General features: G+C 33.9%; 1 long non-coding RNA gene across 2 annotated transcripts in view; it reads left to right on the forward strand.

Annotated features, from left to right (window-relative positions):
• The window catches only part of LOC143238785 (uncharacterized), a 51,249-nt gene that overhangs the window by 21,042 nt on the left and 17,294 nt on the right, over nt 1–12,913 (forward strand). For both annotated transcript variants that reach the window (XR_013020757.1, XR_013020756.1), the window contains exon 4: nt 5,793–5,899. This is a non-coding gene — a long non-coding RNA (uncharacterized LOC143238785). The remainder of the gene's footprint in view (nt 1–5,792; nt 5,900–12,913) is intronic.

Below are 12,913 nucleotides of genomic sequence, written 5' to 3' on the forward strand. Positions count from 1 at the left end.
CGATCAATCTCATACGCTTATTTAAAGCCTTGTCTTTATATCATGAACGTGAAAACTGTGCGTCGAAGTGATATACACATCTGTACTCACATGTATAAGGAAGCGTTTAGTCAGTGAAAACGACGGTTCGTTTGTTATCTTATAGAATGTTTATTAAAGTGGAAAACTTAAACAAAAATCTCTTGTTTAACATTATTTTATTGCGATAGTAGAGAATGAATATTGTCTTTATAACGTTATATACTACATGTTTATAATTAACTAACCATGAAATTTGGTGATTTTCAAGGTGTTTACAAACCTGAGTGTAAGGGGCTGTTTATTTTGTATGTATCTGTTTATGTGTTTATAGATCTGTTATAACTTGGAAAAACAAGCCGAAACAAAAATAAATTAAACAAAAACGCTGCACCAATTAAAAAGATCCCAGGGTACAAACTATAATGTGAGAATATAAATGTACCCCAGGTTTTGGAGGTGACTGAATAAGTAGGACCCACATTGCGGTGGGGACACACCGTTTTAACCTCCATTCGTCAGTCTCACATAAGAAATAAAAAAGTAGCAATAGATATAGAAATAGAAATTAGGAGAAGAACATGTGGGTACTCAAACCTACAACACTCCACATATCACCCTTCACTATCCACAAACAGTTGTGGGAAGGTAACTGTTCTCCAAAGTAAAGAAGTACCGACAGTAGACTTAATATATGAGTGGTGTTTGGGAGGTTTACTAGTTTATTTAGATAACTAGATGGGACGCTTTATACTAGTATAATTCGTCTACTGTGCTATCAAGTAGTGCCTTTCTACCATATTGATGGCTGGAATACCAACTTTAAGAGGTACGTCATTAACTTACTTACTCCTAAAGAGTAGAACCTTATTTTCTTATTCTTATTTCAATTACTTTTCTTCTTTACTTTGGAGAACAGTCATTATCCCACAACTGTCTGCAGGCAGTGAAGGGTGATATAGATGTAGGACATTGTAGGCTTGAGCAACCACATCTCTCTCTCCTAATTTCTATTTCTATATCTATCGCTACTCCTTCATTTCTTGTGTGAAACTGGAGAATGGAGGTTAAGACTGATAAACAGTGTATCCCCACCGCAATGTGGATCCTACTTACGCAGTCAACTCCAAAACGTAGGATACATTGTATACTCTCACATTATAGTTTGTACTCTGGGATGATTTCAATCAGGACAGCGTTTTTTGTTTAATTTATTTTTGTTTCAGCTTGTTATTTTGAGTTACAACAAACTAATATAATTAGTCATAAGCTTGGATTTGCTGTTTTAAACGCAGTCCTTTCTGGTGATTTTGTTTACTTAACTTTATTAAAGTGGCTTAATTTTCACTAAAATATATATATTTATAAATATACTTCTTAACTGCCGTATTTACATGGAATTAATATATATTTGTATCACTTTTGGTAGATTTTAAAAACAAACGCAAATTTTAAAACTATTTATTATGCTTGTCTCAAACACCAGCAAGTGAAGTGATCAGTCAGAAACACACAAGCCTGAGAATATGCAGCTGTATCGTTGTATATATCTTTAATCTTGGTACTGCACGATGTTTTTAATTTTTGCATTTTTAACTTCTTTTAATTATAGATGTTACACACGTACCGCTCATTTAGTCTGGCAGCAACTACAGACACCAGACGACTGCTACAAACTATTAAAATAACTTTGAACGTAGCGAAAACTGGGATTATTATTAAATCAAACTAGTATTCACATGTTTTAATATTTGAATAAGGCGTTAAGTTTTAAAGTGAAGCTTTCTATGTTGTTTATGTCATATGTATGAACATAACTTATCTTCTCGCAGGAAAAACCAAAGAACAAGTACAGATAATCTGCTAACTGGGTATACTACTTTTGTTTTGCACTATCCTAAAAATTTAAAGAAAGACAGACTTACATAAATTTTTATCACGTCTCACGTATAATCAAATGACCACTTACCAAAAGAAAGGGCATACGAAAGATACGAGGCGTGGTTCTGCCTGAAATAGGTCTTATATGTCTGTTTCTTCGTCAACCTTTAGCAGTTAGTTTCCCAGTAAAATAAGAGGAGATTTATTAATTGCGTTCGTTTTGTTTGCTACTAGGATTGGCGTGCCTATGCCAGCACTCGACTCCCTCCCTCCCCCCAAAGAAAAAGAGTTAAAATAATATACCCTTTAAAGTTTTAAATTATTGTTACAACAATTGTTTATTCCAGTGGTTGTTCTTTCAGAGAGTACTTAGGTGTGTCATACATCTAACTTATATTAAAAGCTCATTTTATTATACATGATTCTGATGAAATATTTTTTTAGGGGGGTCTACTCCTGACGCAAAATAAGATTTTAAAGTGGTGCAAATCCTTTCTAGTTTAATGTTCAATGCACATGTATTATTTTATTATTTTCCTTTGAGTTTAATGAACTAATAGTCTGCTGTAACATTTATTCTTGTAACAGGCTTTCTGTTTGCAAAATATATTGTTCCAAGAACAACAGTGTGCGTTACATTTCAGTAACTTTTGATGCACAACGGAGTCATTACCAAAACTTACAATCTGTTTTAATGTTTTGGTGAAAAAATACAAACGAATAAACAAATAAGAAATTCGACAGTGCAATTATAAATAGTAAACCCACAGTCAAATAGACAAAATCTACTGCGCGTGGCAGAAACTGCTCAAACAATAGAAATAAACGATATATCCTTTGGCCGAACTATTTCTATTACATTTCTGTTAAACAATTTTGACGTTTTCGTACTGTGTTTGCTTTAGTTATGTTTCTATCACGTAACACAGTTATAACTATTCGAACATATGCTGCTTTGTGCATTGGTCAATAATATTTTATCTAACTTATTGCTCTTGTTGTTAGAAAGTCACGGTTTGTTTGTTTGTTTTTTGAATTTCGCACAAGGCTACTCGAGGGCTATCTGTGCTAGCCGTACCTAATTTAGCAGTGTAAGACTAGAGGGAAGGCAGCTAGTCATCACTACCCACCGCCAACTCTTGGGCTACTCTTTTACCAACGAATAGTGGGATTGATCGAAACATTATAACGCCCCCACGACTGAAAGGGCGAGCATGTTTGGCGCGAAGGGGATGCGAACTCGCGACCCTCGGATTACGAGTCGCACGCCTTAACACGCTTGGCCATGCCGGGCCAGAAAGTTACGGAGTTTTTATTTAATGATATTTACAGAGGACAAAAAATAAAAACCCCGTAACTTTCTAACAACAAGAGAAATATGTTAGATAAAATGTTATTGGCTAAAGCACAAAACAGCATATGTTCGAATACTTATGACTATGTTTTTTGATATGTTTATATATATTATTTTTAGGGGTACACCTTTATCACGTTTTATGGATTGTATGCCATCTTATGTATAATATAACCGTATGTGTAATTGTTTTGTATATAAATGTTTAGCCCTTAATAAGTTCCTACCCGTTGTACGTTATTATAACTGCTTTACATTTATAATAACTCATAAATGTAATTAAATATGAAAAAACAGACATTTGAAAAGATGACATTCTATCCATTTGACTTTTTCAAACACACGTTTATTTCTTTTTGTGAACTTGTTATTCATGACACACTAAAATCACTATATGACATGACATGCCAATCTACTATACCGTAACGCGTTTTCTGTAATAGCTAACTAATGGTGTCGACGCAGGTAAAATTGGTTGGCCTAAGAACCGAACGTTAAAGTACTTTGTTAAAAGAAGTGATGTTGTTGAGAAAGTCTAAATATTAAAACTAGTATTAATAGGTTGTATTTGTTTCACTCGATTCATGACACACATGTAATAAACTATCTAGCCTTTGTTACAAACATGTAATCAAGATGGCGAAGTTATGTTTGTGTTGCAACACTTGGGATACAGTTTTTTTTTGGGGGGTAGGTACTAAGGATCATATTACAAACTAAAAACTCTGTATAAATATTTACAAAAAATATGACTAATACTGTAAAAACACAATTTTATTTCAGTCAGACATTTCGACTTAACGCCTTTCTCAAGAGTTACAGCAGCGTTGTATATTCATACACCTCCCAGTGGTACAGCTATTTGTCAGCGTATTTAACAACGCTAGAAATCAGGTTTCAATAACCTGTGGTAGGCAGAGCACAGATAACTCATAATATAGCTCTTTGTAACTAATACCTAAAAGGAACATAAACAACAGTTTGAAACTAGCTTAACAATAGTATTGCCACGTGTTTTTTAAGTTACAGAAAACAAAACTATTGAACAAAAATTAATAATAATTACAAAATACAAGAATTATTTTTGTTTATTTTGGGTGTCTAACATCGAATCAGGAAAAACTCTTTGTATGATTTGTTTTGAATTTCGCACAAAGCTAAACAAGAATTAACTGCTCCAGCTGGCCCTAATTTAGTCGTGTAAGACTAGAGAGAAGGCAGCTAGTTAACACCTCCAACAACCAATTCATTGGCTACTTCTTTACCATCGAATAGTTGGATTGATAGTTACATTATAACGCTTTCACGGCTGAAAGGGTGAGCATGTTCAGTTACGGGGATTCTTACCCTCGACCCTCAGATTACGATCAGGCCATACCAGACCTAAGACTATTTGAATTTACTATCAACGAAACGATTACATTTTGCAAATAACTTAATATCAAATATCTATGTTTTATCTATTGTACAATATTACTTTAGAAAGTGTTTATCAATGGCCTTTTTATAATCGAAGTTCATGATTAAATAGATGTCTTTCTTAAAACGTTCATGTAGTACTAAATGACCGATCTCACTAATTTATTTTTATCACAGTCAGTACATATCATTTTGAAGATTACATTTCTAACAGTAAAAGAGACATCCAGTACATTGTTTCTAGCAAAACATTTTTATAATTTTTATTGATCAGTCCTCCAGTCTACTCTACAAAGTTTAAAAACTATACATACACAACTAATTTTAAGGACAATAACTTTAGTAAAACAAATAAAGATAAAAGGAAACACATTAAGTTAATTCATTACCTTTCGGTGGCTTATAAACAACATAATTCTATTATTAAACAAAACAAAAAGTTAACCTTATTGTTAAAGCTTGCCTCCAAAGTTTCTGTGGTTTTATTTTTATTATGAATTACGGTAGTACGTAATAGTAGAGAATGACAAGGCTTTCAAATAATTCACGCGCCGAAAAAGCCATCCTATTGAATTTCTAAGCGAAAAGCTGGTCATTCAAAGTAGTGATTACGCTATGTTATGCACATATATTCTAATAATATGCTATAAAAGGTCTCTAACATTTCTGGTATAACAATTCAAAAAACTTTTGAAACAGCAACATTTTGATTTAATACCTACCTACCTGATCACGTCAGCGGGGCTAGCGCCTATACGGCTCGGACTATCGCAACAAGGTTTCTCTAGTTTACTTGATTATTCTTGCATGTGACAGTTTCTAAAAGTAAAGTATATAATTTATACATATATAAAATAAAAATTAAACAAACAAGAATATTAAAAACTTATGACTTATAAAACGATGTAATGAAACAAGAGTTAAAACCACAATGACGTGTTTATAAAATATCTTCCCTAATTTGACAACTTTGTAACTTATCTGTAGGCCAAAGAAGGATTACATTTTACCAAAAGTATATAGATATTGTGTTCATTCCATGGACTTACAAAAAGTAAACAAATAAATAAAAAAGAAAGTTAATATTCTAGTGGTAAGTGTGTGTGTATTTTTCTTATAGTAAAGCCACATTGGACTATATGGTGAGCTCAACGAGGGGAATCGAACCACTGATTTTAGGATTGTAAATCCGTAGACATATCGCTATACTAGCGGGGGGCGTTAGTGGTAAGTAAGGATTGCTGATTATTCATAGAATTACCATAAGAATTAATGTCTATGTATAATTAAAGTAAATAAGATTATCCCAGATGACTTGTTTGTTTGTAATGAAGTATAAATCTACGTGATGGGCTATCTGTGCTCTGCCCACCACTAGTATCGAAAGCCGGTTTCTATCGCTGTAAATCGGTAAACAAACCGTTTTGCCACTAGAGGAAAAGCAGCTAATCAATTTTGTTTTGTTTTTGAATTTCGCACAAAGCTACTCGAGGGCTATCTGTGCTAGCCGTCCCTAATTTAGCAGTGTAAGACTAGAGGGAAGGCAGCTAGTCATCACTACCCACCGCCAACTCTTAGGCTACTCTTTTACCAACGAATAGTTGGATTGACCGTCACATTATAACGCCCCCACGCCTGGGAGGGCGAGCATGTTTGGCGCGACAGTGAAGCGAACTCGTGACCCTCAGATTACGGGCCCCGTTTTATATGAAGAGACAATAACATTTTCCGTCAAATTTTGGGGTATTTTAATCGAATAATTGGAATATTCTTGTCACACTTATAACGTATTCAATGCACTAAAGGCTGGAGAATGACTTTGAACAAATGGTACTCGAGCAATTAAACTTCATATTTACAGTCCAAGTACACTAACAATAGGCCACGCCCAGCTCATCTTAGAAGTAATAGTCTCTAGATTTCAACTGAACACACTTTATATCAGGTAGAAATATTATCAACAAACCATTCCTCATTCACAAGAAGTAGTACTTTATGTTGAACGCAGGTTATTAATATAGAATAAGTTATCGGACTTGTGTTGCACGAAAGTCCATTTAAAATGCGTATAGCGACTTATGATACATTATCCTTAATAGTGCTAAATTTAGCTTTCTTCAGAATATTTCAAAATTTGATTCTGTACTTTGTACTTGTAGGTGTCATTTCCACTACCAAACAGATGACGTCAGAGCTAGAGTTCAAAAACATAGGTTATAGACCTTTTACAGTGGCGTCATTTACTCCAGTGGGAACTTTTTTATTTCTAGTGCGTTTATATACATAAAACTGCAGATTCATCTCTACACGTATCCATGTTTGTCCTACATCCATCATCAGTTGCTGTTTCTGTTCTTACTGACGTATTTGTTATTGATTTAAGTTTTGGGCGCACAATAAACGTACAAAAATCTCCACATTGTTCAAAGAAATAAAACCTAACACTATTTTACATGAAGAAAGCCTCCACCAGTGGTTGAGCGGTAAGTCAGAATGTTTAAAGTTAAAAAAACAGATTTTAATAGCTATGGTGGACACAGCAGAAACAGCCACTTGAGCAGCTCTGATCTTAACAACAACAAACAAACAAATAATAAATAATATTTTTCAACAAACCAAGTTTTCAGAATCGTATGGTACAGAGGCGATGAAACAACACAAAGACCTGTAGAACCATTGTATTGAATAACGGATTCAATAGTTCTTGACATTGAAAAACAACATTAAAGGCGTGTAATGAATAATGAACTTGACAATATCTTCTTTCTTCTGTAAGGCCAAAGCCTGTCAGCGATTTCACTCAATAAAACTTTGTCAAACGCTTCTATCCAAATATACTTTTCGTTCCTCTGCTTCTTCCAATGTTGTTTCTCTATTTCCAATTATTTGTTCATATTTTGTTACATCTCACTTCTGGTTTTCCTATTTCAACTGGTATCCACGCCTTATGTTTCTTTGAGTATTTTCGAGGCTCTCCTTGAGTTTTTAGAACAAGTGGCTTGCTTGACCTGTCTTAGTCTATCAGGACTAATACTGAATACCATCCTTGTGTTTCTAGCTTCTGTATGGTTACAGGTCTACTGTCGCTAGACCAACCCAATGGGCCCGGCATGGCTAGGTGGGTTAAGGCGTTCGACTTGTAATTCGAGGGTCGCGGGTTCGAATCCCCGTCGCACCAAACATGCTCGCCCTTTCAGCCGTGTGGGCGTTATAATGTGACGGTCAATCCCATTATTCGTTAGTAAAAGAGTAGCCCAAGAGTTGGCGGTGGGTGATGATGACTAGCTGCCTTCCCTCTAGTCTTACACTGCTAAATTAGGGACGGCTAGCGCAAATAGTCTTCGTATAGCTTTGCGCGAAATTCAAAACAAAACCAGCCCAATGATTACTAAAACACTGAAATTAATGTAATAAAACATTTATTTAAACAACATGACGTATTAAAATCACTGTGTTGAGAAATGAAGCTAATTAATATACAGCTAAATTATTCAACAGTACCTAGAATTAAGGCATTTATTAACGAGTCTAATGACATCTAACTTTAAACAATACAATGACCTTAGTACACTATATAATGAATTCAATAATTATATAACTTTCAATCATAGGTTTAGGAAACTGTTGACTTAGTCCAACTATTTCTCGACTAAAATGTGTATTATTCATGTATATCTGTATTTTAATTTATCACACCATCCCCAAACAAACTCCCCTCTTAACTCTTCACACACACACACTTGTCTCATTAAAACACTCATAATATTTATTGCTTCCTACGCCTGTGTTTTTCACAGAACAAGGCTTCTCCTAATTTAAAATAAAATATTTTTGTTGCTTCAAAATATATATGGCATTTAAATGCTTTAAATTCAATTCAGACAATGCATCACAAAGTCCGTAAATACAAAGCAATGGGACATGACACAAAATTAGCAAAAACAATGATGCAAAAAATAAAGATGACAAAAATATCAAATATAAATGAATAATGAATATGACGTCTATATGATGAAGCTATTAAATACACTACAATGAAGCGACTCTGTTGTAATAAATACAAGCTACAATAATATACATTTCAAAAATATTTAATTGAACAAACTAGTAGTAAAATTATTAAAATATTTTAAATTGAACATGTTTAAAAACCATGAAAGACGAAATGTCAATTATATTTCTCATATAGTCTATTGATAAGGTGGTTGTGATGATCGAACTGAACACAAATTCTTCGAGAATGTCAACTCTTCGTATTTGGAAAATTTTGTATTACAATTAGCAAACAATACACTTAAATCTATAATGTGGACACATATTATGGCTTTAAAAATTGAGCGCACACACGTAAAATAATTTAATTAATCAGTTGTTACGGTCCCTGGCTCAGTTTTCTTCAGGGATTACACTTGGGAAGAACGGGCTGCAATGGCGTTCCGCCTCTTGAAAATTAAAGACATCAGCTGACCTGGTCTCCTGATTGGACCACTCTGTGTTCCACGCTGTTACTATCAAGTTGATCACAAAAAGAAGTTTGACTACTTCTAAAGTACAAGTATAATCACTGATCTTCAATCATTGTTTTCTATCGAAAAAGTTTGCTCGTAAAATTACCTGAAATATTTGTGACAAGTAAGCCTTGTTCAGTATTTAGTATGCAACTCTGTGAAAAAAAAAAATACATGAATAAACTTTCAGTTTGAAATTTGTGTTAGGTACAATAACGTTAAATATTTATTTGTTGTGTAAAAACCTTTGTAAGACCTTTCGTTTCCTGGCCTGGTCGAAGATCCTGCCAAGAAACTGTAAGTTTGTTTTGTTTTTTGAATTTCGCGCAAAGCTACTCGAGGGCTATCTGCGCTAGCTGTCCATAATTTAACACTGTAACACTGTAGTTCTCTCCTCATCAATAAAAGTGTTAATATCCATACCAACCGTTCTGAGATACATTTTTATTTCAAGTGGGTTTCCCGTTATCAAGAATAACTTAAGTTTGTTTTTCTCGCATCCCGTCGCACCAAACATGCTCGCCTTTTCAGCCGTGGGGAGCGTTATAATGTGATGGTCAATTCCACTATTCGCTGGTAAAAGAGTAGCCTAAGAGTTGGAGGCGGGTGGTGATGACTAGCTACCTTCCCTCTGGTCTTACACTGCTAAATTAGAGAGGGCGAGCACAGATTACTTTCGAGTAGCTTTGTGCGAAATTCCAAAACAAACAAACAAATAGCTATGTATATTTTCCTATCTCGAGATAATCCAATTACATTGAAAGTGCCGTGCGAAAGTTAGGTTTAATGCCATATATAACACGCATTCGAATATTTGGCGTGAAGATTTAGAATGCATGTTCTGCATTTCAATTCGGCAATTTTGTATTGTGCTGTGTATTAATTAGTCCATGGGAATATTCCCTTTGGTCTCGGTAGCTATAACTGTATATGCGTGCTTAAAATAGTCATATTACCCCTTGTTTAACATTCTTTAGTGGGTAGACAGTGGCACCAGATACATATTGTGCTAATAAAAGTTTTTCGACCTTGAATGAGGCTAAGACTGCTTTATTGTGGATAACATCTAGTTTAGTTTATGTGAGGATATTTTTGCCACTTTGGAATCAGTCAGTACGATAAGCATTAGGAGCCCTGTGTGAGAAAAGTTTATTTGGAATTTCGCACAAAGTTACACGAGGGCTATTTGCACTAGCCGTTCCTAATTTAGCAATGTAAGACTAGAGGGAAGGCAGCTAGTCATCACCACCCACCGCCAACTCGTGGGCTACTCTTTTACTAAAGAATAGTGGGATTGACTGTAACATTATAACGCTCCCACGGCTGAAAGGGGGAAGCATATTTAGTATGACCGGGATTCGAACCCGCGACCCTAAGATTACGAGTCGAGTGTCTTAACCACATGACCATGACGGGCCATATATGAGAAAAAAAAAAACTGGTTTTCTTACTGAATATTTTTATAGATGAAAATAATATACCCAACCAGTTATTTTGTTTACTTCATGAGTGACAAAGATAAAATAAAACTGTGGGTTTATAATATTTTAAAATGATACAGATGAACATATAAGTCGTAAAAAATCCCTCAGTATGTATTTCTGAAGTGAAGTTTAATTTCATATGGTTGTCAACCATATATCTGTCAAAATGTTTTTTTAAAGACAGCAATGATTTAGCAGTGGAATTACGTTTTCTGTTGAAATGTATCCAGTCGTTTGGTTGGTTGGTTTAAATTATAAAGACCAAAATAAAAGTTACATATAATGTTACACTTTAGGCAGTTTTTAAATAATATAAAACAGATGAGTTTTATTTCAGATATTTATATTTTTACACACAATTCAAGAAATTCAGCATCTGAAGTATTCCAATTTAGGTTTAGCCAGTATGGCCAATTTATTGGAATTCGTTCATTGCCCACAAGGTGTTTTGCAACAAACAACGTAAACGTATCAACTGCACGATATAATAAAGTGCATTCTCTCACGAGCTCGGTATATTTTTGTTGAGCACAAAGGTACACAATAAGCTATCTGTGCTCTACCAACAGCAGGTATCGAAACCAGAGTTTAGTTATAAGTACACAGACTTCACTCTGAACCACCGGGGGCGCCACGTTTTCTCAAAGCAGTATGCAGTTTAACAAGATAAAAACCTCTCCGGAAATAGCCTCACAAGGTTCAGTTGGTTAACAGTAATCGATAATATAGCATACAACACAATTGTGTAAAACATAAAGCAACATGAAAGCTAACTTTTGTTTTTCCACGCAGATATATTTTAAAAGTGCATTAAAACGTACACAATAGAATATTGAAAGTCGTGTATTGTTATGAAGAGTTATAAACTGTGTATTTATTATGGAATGCTTGTGGATTTAAAGTGGGTTGTTTAATAAACATTTTTTTTTTACATAGTGTACTGCCTACTGATGAATTAAAACAAACATCGTTCAAAATCTCTTTTGATTAGCTGAAAGCACTATAATTAGATAGGTTAATATCACTTATAGAGTTTTTTTTTTGTTCCGAGATTGCAAAGGAAATGAATATAAAGATAACACCTTTCAGTTAGAAATATTTGATTCATGAAGGCAACCGGGCACGCCAAAACTCCATTAAAGAAACGCAAGTAAAACTTTTACGACCATCTGCTTAATATTACAACTCCATAGGCCGATTGTGAGGAAATGACGAACTTTGTTAATGGACCAACTTTGATATTCTTCCATAACTGTCATTACTTAATAATCACACACATACTCTTCTAAAACAATCGAAACAACAGCAGAATCCACTGTAATAGACGCCCTAACTGAAGGATTGATTGGAAAAAATTCCTAAGGTAGCAAATATATTGGGCTTCCCTTTATTACCAAAGCTTATTTAGAACACTGTTGTGAGGTAACATTAGAACTTGAACGAATATAGGTTAGGCTAATTTGGAAAATTGATTTATTTTGTCCTACAAATAACAAATAATAATGGAATAAAACTCAATATTTTATAAATGTTAGAAAGACTTGTTAGTGGAATAATTATTAAAACTGGCTTTATTCTAGAATAAATGTATACAAATTGCAAAAATGAACGCTATCTTATCTGATTAACTCTAATAAAATGAGTTTATATACCTTAAAAGGCCACATTCCACTTAGTGATTTATATTTATGTGTTATAGCTATGCATTTCATTTATTATTATGTAGTATTATATTACGAGTGAATATTTTAGCCACTGCTGTATTGTAATGTTCTACTGTCATATAGACATAAACATCTCATTTACTTCTTTATAGTATTGTATTACAAGAAAAAATATTAATTTCTGTATAACATTATATTAAAGATAAATATTTCAATCACTGATACAATTGTATAACAAGTAAACATTTCAGACATTGTTATACAAACGTGTATATATATATTTATTTCAACAGTTTTTCCCTTCACTGAGAACAGTGATGTTTTCACTTTTGAGTAAGCTGTGTTATTCAATAGCATACAAGCATATAATGAACTGAGAGTGTTTATAACACATCAGTGTGTCTATATTTCATTTTATTTCTGTAATGTGTAGCTTCCATTTATAAAGGTTAAGCTATACTTCTAGTCTGAGAGAAAGCGTGACGAACTAAGTTGGTTCATATAGGATATTGACGTAAATCTAGTCGCCCTTAATTTTAAACTGACGGTCTAGTGGGAAAATATCTGATAAACAACACTTATCAA

This window comes from Tachypleus tridentatus, chromosome 13 (genome assembly GCF_004210375.1).
Source record: "Tachypleus tridentatus isolate NWPU-2018 chromosome 13, ASM421037v1, whole genome shotgun sequence".
NCBI classification, from domain to species: domain Eukaryota; kingdom Metazoa; phylum Arthropoda; class Merostomata; order Xiphosura; family Limulidae; genus Tachypleus; species Tachypleus tridentatus.